The 19,427-nt window shown below is 31.1% G+C and overlaps 1 long non-coding RNA gene across 1 annotated transcript; it reads left to right on the top strand.

Moving 5' to 3' along the window:
• Positions 1-17,226: 17,226 nt before the first annotated feature.
• LOC134694841 (uncharacterized) lies at positions 17,227-17,886 on the top strand. Its single transcript, XR_010102621.1, has 2 exons — positions 17,227-17,476; positions 17,808-17,886. It is a non-coding gene; the product is annotated as an uncharacterized LOC134694841 (long non-coding RNA).
• The last annotated feature ends 1,541 nt before the right edge of the window (positions 17,887-19,427 follow it).

Below are 19,427 nucleotides of genomic sequence, written 5' to 3'. Positions count from 1 at the left end.
TATTGGATAGGAACAGAAATTTTGCCTTGCAACAGGCCACCTACGGACCCCTCAAAAAGTTGTTGCAAGGGTTCTTAACGTGCAAAGAGCGTGGCACTCTCTTTACACGAGGCATCGGATTTAATGTCCCCTTCTGGCGGACGTGACTGCGAACTTGATACATCCCGCACAGCCAAACGGACGCCCCACTTTTGCACAGCTCCTTGGAATTGGTTGTCTTGTTAAATTTGCTAAAACAAGTACTATTGTTGTTGACAATCGACTGCGTCCTTCTCTTCAAAACGCGTCACAATATGTATCTTTCAAGCGTTTATTAAAAATCCGAATCCGGACTAGAGATTGGCGGATATTTTGCTGATGTTCAAAGCATTTCACCATGTAAAAAAAAAAGTATCCCCATTGTTTTAATATATACTATACAAATTCTTGGAACATATAACATATTATTTTGTTTATAAGCATCTTTTACAAAGTCGCACCTCCACATGGACAACCCTTACAACCCTTTAATTTATAAAATATAATAGACTTATTTAACTATAATTTCAATTAATGACTAAGGGACTGTTATATTTGTTAGCATATTATGCCTGTGATTGCATTATGTAAAATAATATATATATAAAGATATATGTTTAACTTTAATTCAATGAGAAATAAATCAGCCTTGTCTAGTTAGCAATTCATTTACCACACATTTAGCTTTCAAATACAGGGGCAGATCCAGAAATTGTCATAAGTGGGGGACCACCGACTGTCCCAGTCACTTTTCAGTGATTCCCTGTATAAGCAACCAATTTTTTTATCAAGAAAAGGGGGAGGTTGGACCCCCCCCCCCCCCCTAAATCCTCCTCTGAAGTAATATTTCACTGTCAGTCAATTAGTTTTCATAACATACATAAAACTTAGAATGGAAAACAATTGTCAAAGAGACAACAACCTGTCCAAATAGCAGACAATAAACAGCCTACTAATCCATCTAAGACACTATGTATATAAAAGACCATACATTTATTCATTATAAATAAAGTTAAAAAGATAATTAAAAATTTGAAATCAGTTCTGAAGCAGATTTTATGGGAAAAGGGGGGGTTACCACATTCCCATGGTATCTTTTCTTTTTACAAGTCTTCTCACACTTTTTCAATATCCTGGACCCATATCTGTCAATTATTGCAACTTTCTTTACTTTGCCTTTTTTTCTGTAACTATTTTATTTTCCTACATTGATTGGAAAACACTGGGGGACACTCAAAATTTTACATTAACTTTTTTCCAGAGTTAATAAGGACAATCCTAAATAAACTACTTAAAATCTACCTAATATTAAAAACTAAATAAAGATAAAGCTTTTTACATGTTTTAGTTTAAATTTTCCCCATTAATTGACAAACCCAGACAACTCATCAACTCTTAATGAAAATTGAGAAATCTTTTACAGTATAAAAACAGTATGGAATATTTGTAAAGTGTACAATTTAAACAATCAAATTGCTATCTAGTCAATACACATATAATCCCTGATAAAATATTTTACTTTCTTAATTTGGGTGAGGGATCAAGTTATTAACATTCGCCACTTTTATAATGCATGTTGTCAATCAAACATTTTTAACACTTGTAAAAGCATAGCAGTTTTATACTGCACTTTAAATATACTCTTAAGAAATTAATAAACATTAAAATTTACATTTATTAACAAAGTGTAGTACAGATAAAATTCTTTTTCTGTATACTAACTGTTTTTATTGACATGTGTTAATGTTAAAGTTATGTGCAATTCAAATTGCTCACAAATTTTCTTCACATTTATTAGTTTGAGGAAAAGTTTTATGCACAGTCAAAAAGGGAGCTAACTGATGTTTGGAGGTAAATGATATATATATATATATATGTATATATATATTACCCTCTTTGTTCTTTGCAATTATGGGAAGTAAAGAATATATGGCAGTAAATTAGAGTGAGTAATCTATTTCAAAAGTTGGAGTCACCTTCAACATTTTTTAAAAGTATAAAATTAAAGAAGACATAAGATGTGTAAAAGTAATTTAATTTACTAATTAATATTATTATATATTATTAATAATATTACTAGTAAATCAATTAGTCCATCAATATAATATACAATGATATATGTATCTATGAATTTAAAATTCAAACAAGAGATACACAAGTATACAAAAATCAAATTTAATGACTCTACTAGAGATAAATAAAAACAGTGATAGAAAATAAAATTCAAAACCAACATGTTCTTGTAGTTGCATCTAAACCATTATCAAGGGAGTTAATTCATGCTTAAGAAAAGATAAATATTAATCATTTACATTGATGTACTTCTTGAGACACAAAGAAGAACAGCTTTGAAATGATTCAATTTTGCAAAAAGGAAATTGGAATGAATAATAGTATGTGTAAAATTCAGGTGAATTTGTTTCTAATATTGGAAAAAATTAACTCAATAAATTTAAATTTGTCTTATTAACTCAGGTTTAATTCAGATAAAATGCAACATAACTTTCACAGGGGTTTTGATTCATGTTAATTTCATGTGAAATTGTTCACGTAAATTTAACGTGAAATTTTTCACGTGAATATAACATGAATATTTTCACATGAATTTCACGTGAAATATTCAAGTGAAATTATAATTTTTAAAATTAAATAAAGATTCCCAGGGAATATGAAATCCATGTGAAATTCACGTGAAATAAGATTCACGTGAAATTGAGGTGAGAAAAATTTTGCTGTGATATAAGGATTATCTACCTAAGAAATAGATATCTTAGCAATATTTGGGAATTGTCGGTCCTAAATAAACTAATCAAAGATACCAGGACTAAATTTTGTATATACGCCAGACGCGTGTTTCGTCTAGAAAAGACTCATCAGTGACGCTCGAATCCAAAAAAGTAAAAAAGGCCAAATAAAGTACGAAGCTGAAGAGCATTGAGGACCAAAATTCCTAAACGTTTTGCCAAACAGTTAATTTATAAATTTAACTTGGAAATGCTCTTTAACTTCGTATTTTGTTAGGCCCTATTAGTTTTTCGATTCAAGCGCCACTGATGAATCTTTTGATAAACGAATTGCGCGTCTGGCATACCAAAGTTCGATCCTGGTATCAATGATGTGTGTATTTGTTTAGTTTTGTGCTTGGTGATCATCTTTAAAAGGATCAAATAAAACAAGTGAACTATGTAAAAAATGTAAATTATTTATTTGCTATTGCTTTTCTACAAACAAATGCAGTCATTTTTTAATAACACATTTTATGAAACAAAAACATATTTCATACAGGTACAATTCAAATAGGATGAGATGACAAAAGAGTAATTTAAATTAGGAGTGATATAACAAAATTATTACAAAAGAGTACGCATAAGTAGGAAATAGTAAATCAAAATAATTCCAAACACGAATTACAAGAATAAAAATTTTTTAAAATATCTTTTATAACTGAAAATAATAAAGAAATAAATGTCTTTCTCTCGCTTAATATCCAAAAAGGTTTTAACTATAATATGATGTTTTTAAGCTTGGTGCACAAATGGAAATTAAAATCATGTTCTACTGTAAGTCCATAAGAATAACCGTGGGCGATTCCATTGATTTCCAATCACAATTCATCCACAGCTGGTTAGGATTCTACTACGAAATCGTCATTTACAATGGAACATAATCTTGAAAATAGAATAAAATACAAGAAATTAAAATAAACAATATCCACTTTTAAATCAACTTTTTTAAAGTAGATCTATTACTGCTATGTCGGAGTGTCAATTGCAAAATGGCATTTGTGTTAAAGGTGTATTTGTCTTCAATGTACTGTTAAGTTTACTTATTGCTAAGATCAGAGGGAGGGTTAAGTTCTCGAAAAACTACATTAATCTTGCAACATGTTGTATCTACTGTTTACAGATAGGAAGATCTTAAGTAATTCTGTCTCTTATATATAAGTTGTCATTGTCATACAAGTGAGAGGTTTAGCTACCTATTAAACCAGGTTTTATCCACCATTGTCTACATGAGAGAATGCCAGTACCAAATCAGGAATATGACAGTAGTTAGCCATTCGTTTGATGTGTTTGAGCTTTTGATTTTGCCATTAGACTACGGGCTTTTCTTTTAGAATATTCCTCGGAGTTAAATGTTTGTTGTTGTTATTTTACTTATCATTTCTTATAAGAAAAACTAGGTTTATATAGCATATCAAGAATTTGACTCATCGTCTATATAATTGTCTCTTGTCCCTTGCAGAAAAGAATCTAACTAAGATGATATCATTGTTTCAGTTTGTTGCTGTTTGTTTTTTATCTCGTTTACATATCCTGGCAATCAATATCCCTCGTATAGTGATACATTTTCAATACAAGTCATGTAAAGTTTTTTTTTCCATTATCATCATATAAACTATATTTTAGCAACAGCAATTCACAAAAAAAAGATTGAGAACATATGTCGAAATCTAATCAAATTTAAGAAAACAGTTTAATACGTTTACATGGTAGTGCATGTCGCTATGAACAGTTAATATGGACTTACTTGCACGATGTCTGGCAATTAAGTAAAGCCCATTTTAAATTTTCACCTCCACACATTCCCATTAATGCAATATATGGACACAATGTTGGATCCTTGTCGTCATTGAATTCAGTGCACTTCTTCGATTGTTCTGATGGAAAACAAACAACTAATTTAAGTATGTGATGAACTTAAATTCAATGGTGGCACTTAGTTATAAAATTCCCTATTAAGTTGGTTTATTTGATCATAGTTTCATCAAAGCTGAGTTCACGCTCGATTATCCCCTGGCAAGTTCTTTGGGCTGACATAAACCTGTTTAAGTTTATTGTTACTGAAATTTTATCATGTTGGTGCATAGTCAAAACTTTGAACAGATTCAAAATCATCTATCAAATTAAAAATAAAAGATGAATGTGAATGTGAATGTGTATGTACGCATTGTGTGTGGGTTTTATCAATTTTGAATGAGGCAAACTACGCAGAAAATGCAACTCTCCAAATTATAAAGGGGCATAAATATAGAACCGTCAGAGACGCACTGTTAGAATTTGCCTGTACCAAGTCAGGAATATGACAGTTCTTGTCCATTCGTTTTTTATGTGTTTTTCCATTTGCATTTGCCATTTGATAAGGAACTTTCCGATATGATTTTTCTAAGAGTTCAGTATTTTTGTGATTTTACTTTTTGATCTCTTTTTGCAAGATTCGGGTTTTAGCATTGTGTATCACTTTTCTAAAACTTGATTCAAATTTTTTTTAAGTGAAGATAAACTAAAATAGACAATATAAAACTGATTTCACTAGTTTACAATAACATAATTTCTTTTCAAATAATTGTAAAGAAATCTTACCTTCCACTTGACGACTTGTCACTGATAATGCAAACATAATGCAAAAGGTAATTACAAATTTCATCTTCGAGTCTGGACATGAAAATTAGTAGTAATGTATTACGGACAAGATATGTATATATACTGATGAGGGCGTGTTTCGCGTGTCTCAAACGTAGACATATCCACCTTGAAATTTCGATTTCTTGTTGCAATCTGTTGCATAGACAATAGATATAAGTATAGATTTGTATTCAGAAATTGGTTATCTTTTTAAACGCCTTGGATAGAAAATAATATTACGTAATTTAGGACAGAAAGAATATTTTTTCTTTTTTTTTATAAACAATACAATGAATGTTTTGGGAAGATAGACAATCATTGACGTATACATTATATTGTCTTCGTCATATCTCTACGTTCACAAATTTTGTTATCTTAACATAAAAGTTTCGACTAATTTTCTTAAATCTGCCTTGTTTTGGACGACATAGAAATTTTAAAAATAAATTTATGAACCATACTGACTCACATAATAAACTTGAGGATGTAAATGATGAATTATTAGCCAAGTTCAAAGCTAAGAAGTAATATGTACCAGAATATAATGTTTAGAGTTGTAACTTTTATCGTAATTTTTTTTTTAGCAAACATATAGTTAAGGTGATGTCTTTTTTTTTAATTTTGAATTTGTAATTTTGCACACGGACCATGCGTTTGGAGTATACAATCATTATCCTGACATGTGCATGACTGTTTTGGAGATGCAGACAGTTTTCTTTCGCACATACACGGATCAAAATGTGAACGGGCTGAATATTAACATTTAAAAAAAGTAACGTTTCTCGGATACCTGTTTACTTCATGCTAGCGCAGCCACGAAATAACCAAAACTAATCCATGTGATGTGTACTGTATGTAAACAACGCATATAAAAAAAGAAGATGTGGTATAATTGCCAATGAGACAACTGTCCCCAAGAGACCAAAATGACACAGACAATAAGCGCATACCGCATAGTCAGCTATAAAAAGGCCCCGATATGAATAGTTCTGCCCTGGACACATTGTCACACTAGGCTACTTAGACAACAAGTTTTTTTTATGAATTAAACAAAAGAAAATAAATAAATAAGCAACCACAAAAATCTGCGACAACGTATATGAGATATCTTATAAATACAATAATTCTGACTAGGCGACAAGTGTCTTTAACAACCGACATAACAGACAATTATCTAGGAGGACGAAGCGAATACTCGACCGAACAATAATTTGGACAAGTTTAAGCCACCATTCAGGTAAGGGAAGTCTTAAAGAAATAATACGTAAATGATCATATTTATTTGATACAAAAATACACATTTCATGTTCTAATATGACAGTTTTGGTAAGTTTATGCATTTTCTCTATACATAGTCTTTATGTTGGCTTACCTCTCTACCAGTATTAGCATTTTTAATCATGTAAAACGGTGATGTTTTCTTAGATGTATAGTCTTGTGTATTTATTTGTAATGTGAAGAAAGCTCTTCAAGGTCTTTAATTGGAATACAAAATACAGGAGCGGATCCATCGATTTTTAATTGGGTTTGATGGGTGGTTCCTTACCCAGGATAAAAGAGGGGTCCATGGCATATGTCCCAAATCAAATGCATTGATCATCCAAAAAAATGCAAAAGCAGTGAAAAGTTCAAAATTAGAAATTGACCTATACTTCATTTTTCTAATAAAAGTATTCCAGGGTTATACTTTTAACCGTTAATGGGTTAAAAAAGCATACAATACAAGCATTCCAGGCAGGGTTAAACGTTTAATCATGAATGAGTTAAAAAAAAACTTCAAGTAAAAGTATTCCAGGGTTTTACGGTTAACCGTGAAGGAGTTAAAAAAAGCATTCATACAAATTTACTTGGTTAAGGAAGGCAACCCTTAAAAACTTCTTCGAATCGCTTCGATGGTTATTAGCAAAAAATTCTTCAGGATGTAACGAACAATTTAGAAGAACATAGTTGTTGATATCTCCTTTTTTTGTTACGAAGGAGATGCATACACCTGCTAAACAGTGAAAAGGGGGATAACTCTTACAAAGTAAATTGTTCAGCTTAGCAGGGGAAAATTTAAAGAAGTATATACTTTTATATTAATAAGTATTGTAATTTTCATTGTTATAAAAAAAATGTTATATCAGTATTTCAGACTTTAAATTATGTTCTAAATCTGGTCTATTTTTGGGAAATCTTTAAAAATTCCAACGTGAGGTCATTTTTGCGTCGATCTCTTTGGCTTACTCGGCTATGACATTTCTTATGTGCTGGTTTAGGTAGTCTAATGTATTAATGCTTATTCTGTAGTTAGTCACCCCTTCAGTGTAATTATGTATATCTATTATATACTATTAGCATGATTAGTCAGTTTTATAAATTAAGTGTTTGAGAAGTATGATTTATTAATTTTTTTATATGGGCTTAACTGATAAGTCTTGTGGGGACGAAAGGTGCGTCTGGCATATCGAATTATTTACCTGGTAAGTTTTGTGGCTAGCCTAACCACCTGCTTTTATGATAAATGTAAAACATTACATTAAAATGACAACATTACATGAAAGGACTACGATCCAAATAAATTGGAAAACATATACGATAGAGCAACACACGAATAATAGCTAACAAAAGGTACCAGGTTTATAATTTAATACTTATTCAAATAAGGTTTATTAATTTATAAATATACCAACAAATTAATTTGGTAAAAATAGATTAGTCCTATAAAATTTCATTGAATCGCTACGATCCTATTTAAAAAAAATCTGAGTATACAAACAACAACTAAGAAAAAAAGTTGTCGATATTTTTTGTTGTTACCTTGCCCTCATTTTCTAAGTTAGGACTTAGGGGCCTCGAATAAAAAGATTCTAGGGATTAAACGGTTAACAGTTACTGTTTATGAGTTAAAAAAATATGTATTTAGTGAAGGTAGATTACTACTACAAAATTAGCAAATTAGATAACTCTTACACAGAAAATTGGTCATCTTAATAGAGTAAAAAAGCACATACACTGAACGATATAATATAGGAAATATTTAAGCGACATAATGCGTAACAAACAGTTATCGCAAGGGCAAAATGAGTGTATACATCAAATATTGGCAATGACTCATACTAAATCATCATACAAACCAAACAGGAAATACTTCAAATATGTCAAAACACCAAAGGGTATAATAAAAATAAATCAAGGAAGTATACAAACAATATATCAATGTGACACGTGAATTGATGATAAAATATTTCAGAAAGTATTGAAGCAATATACATGAATACCAAAAACAGCCAAATCTATCAGCAAAGTTAGTGTAAATCGATTTACTCTCTGTCTGAATATCTCTTTTTTCGAAAATGACAGTTGTTATGCATTCGTTTGATGTGTTTTAGCTTTTGATTTTGTCATATGAATAGGGAATTTGTGTCTTGAATTTCATTAGACTATAGTATTTTGGTGATTTAACTTTTTTCGACATATTTTTAAACAAACTATAACCAGATAAAAAAAGTACACGGGAGAAAACAGGAACAAAGAAAGGACCTCTTCATATTACCTCATTTTCTTTTTTGAAATATAATGAAGAACGTCCGTAAAATTTACGAAGGGATGATTTCAACTTCACCATTTAGAAATCCTGGTTTAATAGCTGCCGTGTGAGTAGCAATACTCTATCAAGTAAATCATGATAGAAAATACAATCCTTGGAATATCGTCTCAATTAGAAGATATATATTACTCGATTATTTCACTTGACTGGGCGGAGTTCAACCAGTTCGCTCATAATAAATCAGTCAATCAAAGGATAGGTGTTTTAGGATAAACTCATCAATGAAGTCCAGTCATTGTTTTGTAAATTCCCTTGACGACACTGATACATTGTAGGTGATTAGAAATCAATAATAATCATAACGGCAATCATCCTTATCACATAAATCTTCAAATGGACTGTCCTTATGCAAATTAAAATGTAAGCTCCGCCCGATAAGTTAAAATAACATGGGTAATACTATGTATGAATGTTGCTACATAGAAACGGAAAGTTCAAAATTGGAAAGCGGAAATCATCTCTTTTTTCGTAAAATTTTGTTTTCAACCGACCTACTTTGGCAATTACTAGATGTAAATCAAGATATGAGACAAGCTTAGCTGTATCTTTAATATTCTTTGACTCTAGTTCGATAGGATAGATTCGTTCAACATTGTCACCAAATTTTGTGTTATTCAGAGAACATCATCTTTATAGCGGAACGTAAAGTTAAAGGATATTGCTAACTTCTTATCTTTCTTCCTAAGAAATTCCTGTGTGAAGTCAGCCTCATAATAATAAAGAAAAAAAATTGGCAAGACGAGGGGCACAGTTGGTTACTTTTGGTATTAGAAATATTGATACAGACTGATCGTAAAGATAAGGAGGTATATCCGACCGAACTAGTTTATGATGAGAAATATTGCCTAAGTTGACGACATCGTGACATTTGTTGGCAAAGGGAAGGTTTAGAAAATATATTTTCTCTTTTTCATCCTTTTCAATGCAAACTGGTTTGAAAAGTCTTTCACTTGCAATATCCGAAATGATAGCTATACGTTCGTATTGGTTTGAATGAGGGGTTGTGACAGTGGTTTCCAAACATAAATTAAACAGATAATGAAGTTTTGCAAGGGGTAAGTAATAAAGTTTCATGCGATTGTGATGAATACCTAACGGCTTTTGTATAAATGGCAGCAAGTCAATAATAGAGACATCATGAAAAGTAGGTGATGTATAATGACGATGACCATGACCGCGTATACGCCGAGGAGTAGAGTTGAAAATAATCATCACATTCACCAATCGCGAGATATAGAAAGGACTAGATAGAATACCTATACAATCAATTTTGTCATTGCAACCATATGGTATCGAAGTTTCCCATTGTCGAATCCAGTAGTCCTCTTATTACTATAAGCCGGAAGAGCATTAATTAAGGAAAAAAAGAAGCTAACAATATTGATAGGTCATGGCGCCCCTTTTCGAGATATTGTTTTGATTTTTTTTCGAAATATTGCAGGGAAAAAGCTGACTCGGACTTTAACCTATATTCGCATTTGTATTATTTGGGTCTTTAATTCATAGATAGAAAATCAAGAATCTGCCTTAATTTCGGGAATGATCTTTTACGAACTATTAAGTTATTCATGAAATGAAAAATGGGTGTTACCTCACCGTGTATAGTAGGGAAAACACCAAGGAGTCCATACACAAATTTATAATCCTCACATCTTTAAGTGTTGGATGATCAAAAACACAATGATGTATATGTTTACGCCTATGTCAGTATTGTTAAACCAAAAGTGTCCATGGTTATTATCACAGTTCGTATCTTATGGAACTTGATTGTAAAGGACGATGGTACATTGATATATATTTGAGCTATCTCCTTTTCCCCATACATAAAATCATTCAAAACTAATACAATTGTAAAACAATGTTATCATATAATACAAATAAATGATACTATGTTGATAATGGAGAGAATAAATAATAACATAACAGAGTCAAACACTATAATTAGAAGAAACGATTACAATATATGGAACAAAATGGAGAACGACAGCATTGAAAGGCACACTTCTTATCTTAAACCCGATTGTACTATGCTATAGCAAAAACAAAGAGAGGCTAAAGATACCAATAGAACATTCAAACTCATAGATCGAAAATAAACTGACAACGCCAGAGCTAAAATATAAATAAAAAAAAACGAGTATTTCAATAAAAGTACACAAGACACCACATAGAAAACTACAGACTAAGCAATATGAACCTTACCTAAACTGAGGGGTGATATAACGTGCTCTGATAGAGGAAGCAGATCCAGAACGGTGTTCAATCTTACTTTCCTTATACCATTTGTCGTCAAAGACATGCACACAATGTAAATACTCGGTTAAACGTCTCATGATCATTTATTGGTAATGTGAGTAAAGTTTTATTTGTATCGATCCATATTTTGTATATGATCAATTTGATAATCGACGTAAAATACTATATGGATGTTTCAATGGATGTCAGTAAGCTTAAAACCACCTTGAACTGGCCACCATACAATACAGTAAGCCTAAAGTCACCTTGGAAATCACTTACAACCATCTATAACGGTAAACTTAAAGCCACATTGGAGTTAACTGACCCCGTTACAAAACAGTAAGTTTAAAACCACCTTGGAGTTAACCTAGCACCATACAAAAAGGTAAGCTTATATAGTCTGTTGGGGTTAACTGAGCATATTAGTATTTCGAATAATTCATACAAGTACTTTTGTAAACAGTTAATTTATTTTAAAAAGGGACCATATAATTGCTATCCATGTTAACACCGAAGTGATTACTACTAGGCTGGTAAAACCCTCGGGGACGAATCTTACACCTGCAATAGCATCGATCCAGGATGTAAAGAGTTATATGCCAGACGCGCCATTCGTCTACGTAATCATGCAAATGTATTCTTATCAACTCCTTTATATAGTATACACTGTAACACTACCGCCCCATTTTATGTGGAGGGTTTGCGCCTGCAAACATGTTAAACCTCGCCTCATTTCGAATATGTCACCACGTCGGGAGCTTGTGGTAAGATAGAGTCAACAAAATTATAAAATCAATCTTCAAAGATTGGTTAAAATCTCATGAGTCAAGATTTTTCCAACTAACTTTTATGATTTATGAACTACTTCATATAGTATAAACTGTAACACTATGGTAGTCGTTTATTGCAATTTTTCCTGTATTGGGTTTAATAATTTGTTCTTGTGTTGTGCCTTTACAAATTTGCTTCAGGTATGGTGAGGGAAAGGGTGTTGTTGGTGCATTCAAATATGTTTATAACCGCTACATCATATTATGTGCCTGTTCTAAGTCAGGAGCATGTAGCCCAGTGTTTGTAATTGGGCTATATCTGTTTTTATGTGTTATATTTATTTTCTTTGATTGTTTTGTTATAAGTCAAGCCGTTAGTTTTCTCAATTCATGTTCGGGCCGTATAAATGCTAAACAACATCTCCAATTCTACCAGTGATCGTTCTTTTGTGTGAAGGTATTTCATGATTTAAGGTTTCGCTGCTAGTTTTGCTAAATAGGTGCAATTTGGGTACCGTTACGTTGGACATAAGATTAAATTAAATATGTACTTTTAATATTGATTCACTATAATAATGTGTATCTGAAGTATATGTGTGTTTGTGTAAATCTTTTTCAAATTTTGACACACTTGTTATAAAACAATTTACATCAACAGATCAATCTTAATTGTGTAATTATTGTAACTTCTTTTGCAGATTGATTTACAACTGGCACATATAAGTTGACAGTTAAATAAAGAGGGTAGTTTCTATGATAAGAGGTCTACACAATTAAATGTAAGTATTAATTGTATTATAATGAATGATTCCTGCTAGGGTCCTTCAGTTCTATATTTTTATACCATTTTCTATAATCTTTATCTGTTTTGCTCATTATTCTCTATTCTTTGTATTTTAACACACCATCATTCTCTTTTATTATCAGTGTTTTCTTAATCTTTGTGTCTCAGCCTTTAAATTTTGCACTTTTGACCATAGGGATTATTACATGATTGGTGTATATATAATGTAAACACCATCCAGACCCTCAGTTTATTTGAATATATATAAGTTATCTGGTGTATTTAGTCACACTCACCCAATCTTGATTAAGTCATCCTGATTATTAATAACAAATTGGCAAAGCAATGTGATGGTTAAATATCAGTTAAAGTAAGTTGTACTTACAAACTTTATTGTACTTTTACAGACAATTTATCAATTAAACTGTGTGTCAAGTTTTCTTTTAATTCGATAATAATTAAGGAATACACAAATGTGACAATTTTGACTGAAGTTTTCTATTTGTATCATAATATGAATACCAATTACTTTTAAATGCCATTAATGGTTTACATATTTTTTTCAGTACATGCATGAAGATGACTTGGAGGCAATGGTGTCATACATGTTAGTTTTAACTATAACAGCCTAACTGAAATTTGAAAAAGTTATCAGAGGAAAAGAGTGACCACTTCTTTCTTATAAAGATCAACACACACAAGGAAATTATCAGACAATTTGTAACCAGATATGGGTGCAGTTTTAGATATATGAAAGAAAAGTAAGTGAAATCAATGTTTTTTAGATAAAAGCTTGATGATATAACAAAAATATAACAGTGCTGAATATAAAAACCCCATGCCATGTCACATGTAACTTATGGAATGCAGAGATTTTCAGTATTACAATAAAAGGAAGGATTTCATCACTGTTAAAACTGACTCTGGAACATTCAAGACAAAGAAATAAAGAAATAAAAATAAGAGGAAATGACTGTGCACTTCTTTTTTGAAGGATCAACACACAAAAGGAAATGTTCATATCATTATGAATCATGTGCAGTAGTTGAGATAATTTTGGATATATACATAAAACTGTGAACTAAGTGATAATTATAATTCAAACATCATATGTGGTACCTTACTGGTATATATATATATATATATTGTAATTCACAACATTTTACATGGGGATATTCTTTGCATGATACATGTGAAATTAAAAAAGACAAGTATAGGAATAAAGAATTATCTATTACAACATTATCATATGAAAACCAGCAGGATGAGATGTCTACATTTATTATGGATCATGGAAACCCAAAAGAAAGTATTGTATGGATTGTAATTATCAGTTGTAATTCAATGTGACATATGCAATGCTTTTTGTTTCAATTTTGAGAAAACTATTTGAAATGAATAAAAAAATTATCATAAGTTTATTTGACATTGAAACTTTTGAAAAATGAAAAATGAATAGATTGATGCCCGATTTATATAATTCTAAGGCCGTCAGTCGGCATCAGAAGCGACGAAGCAGCGCATCTTTTTTGGATGGGCAAATATCCAATTTTTGATATGGGACCAGCTCTGACGTCCCACGGCCCCAGCTTGTCTGGCCAAACAGCCGTTGGACGTCAGAGTAATCTCGGACTACATCTTTGAATGCTGGCTGTTACCATGGTAACCAGGTGGGGGATTCTGAGACACCAGAAATTAAAACTTCGGATGATATTAGGGATGATAAAAATAAGTTCTGGGTAAGAAAGTTTCTAGACTAAAATTCTAAATAATTTCAAATTTCATTGATTTTTATATGAATAAATAGCAGATTTACTCCAGAACAGCATTAACCTACCTGCGCGGCCTTTCTTCCAAATCAAACTGTGTTAAACAAACTAAATCCTGTGCACATAGTTGCTGAAACTAAAATCATACCACTGGGTGATTAAATATCATACACGTTAGAGATGTAGCTAGCTATGAAACCAGGTTTAGTTCATCCTTTTCTACAGAAAAAAAATGCATGTACCGAGTGCGGACAATGACAGTTGTTATCCATTCGTTTGATGTGTTTCAGCCATTTATTTTGTCATTTTATTAGGGACTTTCTATTTTTTTTAAATTTTCATCGGGGATCAGTATTTTTGTGATTTTACTGTTTCTATACTTGGTTGTTTTTCATATACTTGTATGTTGTTGTCACCAATGTTTTTTGCAATATATACAAAACAATTAATTTTTTTTTTAAAATATTTCTTGTTGGTTTGTGATGATTTTATTAACTTTCTGTGGTATATGGTTTCTTTTTGGATGGTGCATCCTTCGTTAGTTAAGAATGGCGTTTCTGTTGTTGTTCTCTCTTTTGGGTTGTTTCATCATATAGTGTTTCACTAATTCCTGTTTAAACTTGATGTACCGAGTGCGGACAATGACAGTTGTTATCTATTCGTTTGATGTGTTTCAGCCATTTATTTTGTCATTTGATTAGGGACTTTCTATTTTTTTTAAATTTTCATCGGGGTTCAGTATTTTTGTGATTTTACTGTTTCTATAAACCAGGTTCAGTTCATCCTTTTCTACATAAAAAAATGCATGAACCGAGTCCAGGTTTAGTTCATCCTTTTCTACATAAAAAATGCATGTACCGAGTGCGGACAATGACAGTTGTTACCCATTCGTTTGATGTGATTCAGCCATTTATTTTGTCATTTGATTAGGGACTGTCTGTTTTTTTAATTTTCATCAGGGATCAGTATTTTTGTGATTTTACTGTTTCTATACTTGGTTGTTTTTCATTTACTTGTATGTTGTTGTCACCAATGTTTTTTGCAACATATACAAAACAATTAATATTTTTTTTTTTAAATATATCTTGTTGGTTTGTGATGATTTTATTAACTTCCTGTGGTATATGGTTTCTTTTTGGATGATGCATCCTTTGTTTGTTAGGAATGGCGTTTCTGTTGTTGTTCTCTCTTTTGGGTTGTTTCATCATATAGTGTTTCACTAATTCCTGTTTAAACTTGCTGTACGGAGTGGGTTCTCTCTGTTAAAGACCGGATGATGACTGGTTATTATTGACATCTTTGTTCTTTGTTTTTTTGTTTTTTTCTCTCTCGGAAATTTGTCACATTGTCAATCATAACATCGGGCATCTCCATATACTTATATAGAGAGACGATGTATATACTAGTACATTCAAAAACGTTAGTACGGACAAACCTTTTCATCAAAGATACCAGATGTATGTAAAGGCGATAATCGATTGACGAAGTATTATTTGTTTAAGAATAAAAATCGGTCAAAGTCTAGTAAAGCATTATATGCGATATGAATTTTGTTCAAGATGTAGACCGTATGGTGACAAATATTTCTGATATGTTTATCATTTGATCGTCTAGACTTGTATTGGTTGTTTGGGTGAGTCACTATCCTTTTAGAAAATGTAATTTAAATTGCACTGAAATTTGTTATGTTATCAGCTGGACTTTCATATTACGGTTATTATGTCTCCTTCAAACGTACAGCGTAATTGTTCATATTTAAGGCTTTGTTGGGAACAGATGCTGCATTGATTACGATGATGCAATTCTAATGATTTTATTTATTAAAACTCACGAAATCAGATAATTTTTGATTGCAAACAGTTTGAAAGCTTGTTTATCAATTTGTGCAGAATAGGATAATTTCAAATTCAAACAAAAGCATAATAATAATTTTTTGGCATTTTTAACTGTTTTGTATTCGAGCGTTACTGATGAGTCTTTTGTAGAAGAAACGCTGTCGTAGGTATATAATTAAATTTTCTTTATTGATGTTTGATAGAAATAGAGACATTTTATATTTGAGATCCAAATTTAATGGTTTATCTCCCTATACATGCAATTATTAAATGAAATTTCTACATTCTACGGGCTTTTGTCAGAACTATACTAGTTGGACATTGGTCGTTCAGTGAAAACTAATTATGTTGCGTTTTATTTTCAAATGTAACTACTATAAAACATTTGCTATCAAAATTATCTAGTACTATGCATTAGAATTATCTAAACTCAATCGTTTAGTCAATTCAGTCAATCAAGCACTGTTTTTTGTGCTTTGGTCGGATTGGTTTCTCTTTGACACATTTCATTCTAAATTATATGACAGAATTCGGAATAACTAATAATTAAACAAAACCATGGTAAATGATGGGTTAATTTAACATTGTGTATTGTAGTGTTTTATACCATAAAAATTTACTTAATTCGTTCTGTTTTTATTCAAAAACAAATGAACGAAAAATTGCTACATATCTTTTTTCTTAACCTTAGATAAGGATATTGCACTTTTAAAATATACAATTTTATTATATTAGAAACATAGATTTTACATCACTATAACATTCACACGATTCATGCAATACAGGAAGTTTTGTATTAATAAAGTTCTATCAGAATGCGTTTTTTTTTTATAAATTTCCTACAGAATATATTCGGAAATTCTAACGCAGGAAAATCTTATCCTACATTATTATATGTCATCTAAGTGAGCAAATCCTCTACAAGATGAAAATAGGCAAGATTATGTGTGCCATGTTATGGTGCTAATATCAGTTTTAGCAGGAACAGCTAGTGGAGTGCCACCTCGAGGACGACTTGAATTTCGCAGTTTAAAACGAGATTCTAATGCCAACACTCTAGATAGAATGGTAAGGTTTCTGGTAATTACGTAAAGAAAAAATATTCCTTATTTTGAGTTTTAAAATAACAACAACTACTACTACTGCTACTACTAATACTACTACTACTACTACATGTACTACTATTACTACTACTACCTTTACTACAACAACAACAACATAATAATAATAATAATAATAATAATAATAATAATAATAATAATAATAATAATAATAATAATAATAATAATAATAATAATAATAATAATAATAATAATAATAATAATAATAATAATAAAATAATAAAATAATAATGATAATAATAACAACATAATCAATAATAATCGTATTTTTTTTTCAGGTAAAAAGAGATTAGTTGATCTGTGGCACAACAAACTGGATCTTTCATCATTAAATAAAAGAAGTTGAACTTAATTTTACTTATCGTTGATCTATATATATTTTTTTGTTATTTCATCTTAACATACTATTGGCCATATGTTCCTTGAAAAAATGGTTTTAAATTGATTTGCTGCAACTCATAAAAGTAACAAACAAGAACGGATGCCACATGTGGAGCAGGATTTGCTCGGCCTTACGGAGCACCTGAGATTAACCCCAGTTCTAGGTGAGGTGGGTGTTGCTCTGTATTTAATTTTCTTTGTTTTGTTTTGTTTTTTGTAATGTTGTTTTTCTGTTTGTCTGTTGGTCTATTTCTTTTGTAGCCATTGCGTTGTCAGTTGATTTTCGACTTATAAGTAATTATAAAGGAGAAATCCATCACATATAACATCTGCAGTGGCCGCTGTCCTGTTGGAATATCTACAAAGACAAAACAGTAACAGTCATAATACAAATAAATAAATATATGTATATATATAGAACTTGGATGTGCGATGGGTAGGCTGAAGTGCGATCGTCTACGCCAAAATGAGATGCACTTGTAGCCAGATTACAATCTGAAACGGTCATTTTGGTCTGATCAAGTCTTGATCGACTTCATTTGCCGCTAGAAAAAAACATTAAGACTTTTCAGATGTTAAGACACTGTTCAGATATGTTGTGTTCAGTCCGTTCGGTCATGTCAAGTCAATTAAGATAGAAGGCTCTAGCATTAATCAAGTCTGTTAAGACTGTTTCGGACAAATTTAGACCAATCATAAAAAGTAACGTTCAAAACTTTCAGATCGGGTTAAAATTCGTTTAGTGTGTCAGAATGATATTAGAAGTTACGCCCCTTCATGTGGATGATGCATTGAATTATAAATGCGTTTATTATTTTGAATTATTAAACATAAAATCATTTGTTGACTTTTTATTGCTGTTGTTTTTTTAAGCATTAGAGAATCAATAATATATATATATGTTAGTTTGTTTAATTGGGGAAATAACAATAACAGTTTCTTATGTTATTTTTTATCTTTTTATTTTCTGGTGTTAATTTATTTATTTATTTACTTATTCTTTGGAAAAAGTAATTGCAAATTTTAAACGTTACACTAACAAAAGAGTGACACCAACATTTTTATAAATTTCATACGTCCAAATCACATTTCAGGATTTTACTTCATTAGGAACGATCAACGCAAAATACAAATATTTTACATGTCAGATCATTTATATCGTTAATCTCGTTATCCTCGTAAGGCCGCATCAGGGAACCTTGTCTCCGTTTGACCTAAGCTTCTGAAACTGCTCTTATGCCGTGAAGTGAGAAATAACATACCATCGGAAGGAAAAGGATGTAGATGGGGTTTTACAGAAAAGAGAATGATCGGCTATAAATATAACTAAAAGAGAAAAATTAAATGGAACAAAAAAAATAAAGAATAGAGAATAAAGAGGTGCTTGAATATAAAGAATTGATAATAATAGACAAAACGTATAAAGAATAGAAAATACCCGGCCTAAACATTAAAGAATACAGAAATGAAGGACCCCGTCCAGATCCTCATAGATTGAAACAATATAACTTAATTGT

Source organism: Mytilus trossulus, chromosome 13, assembly GCF_036588685.1.
Source record: "Mytilus trossulus isolate FHL-02 chromosome 13, PNRI_Mtr1.1.1.hap1, whole genome shotgun sequence".
NCBI lineage: Eukaryota > Metazoa > Mollusca > Bivalvia > Mytilida > Mytilidae > Mytilus > Mytilus trossulus.
This window is presented reverse-complemented; position numbering and strand designations above follow the sequence as displayed.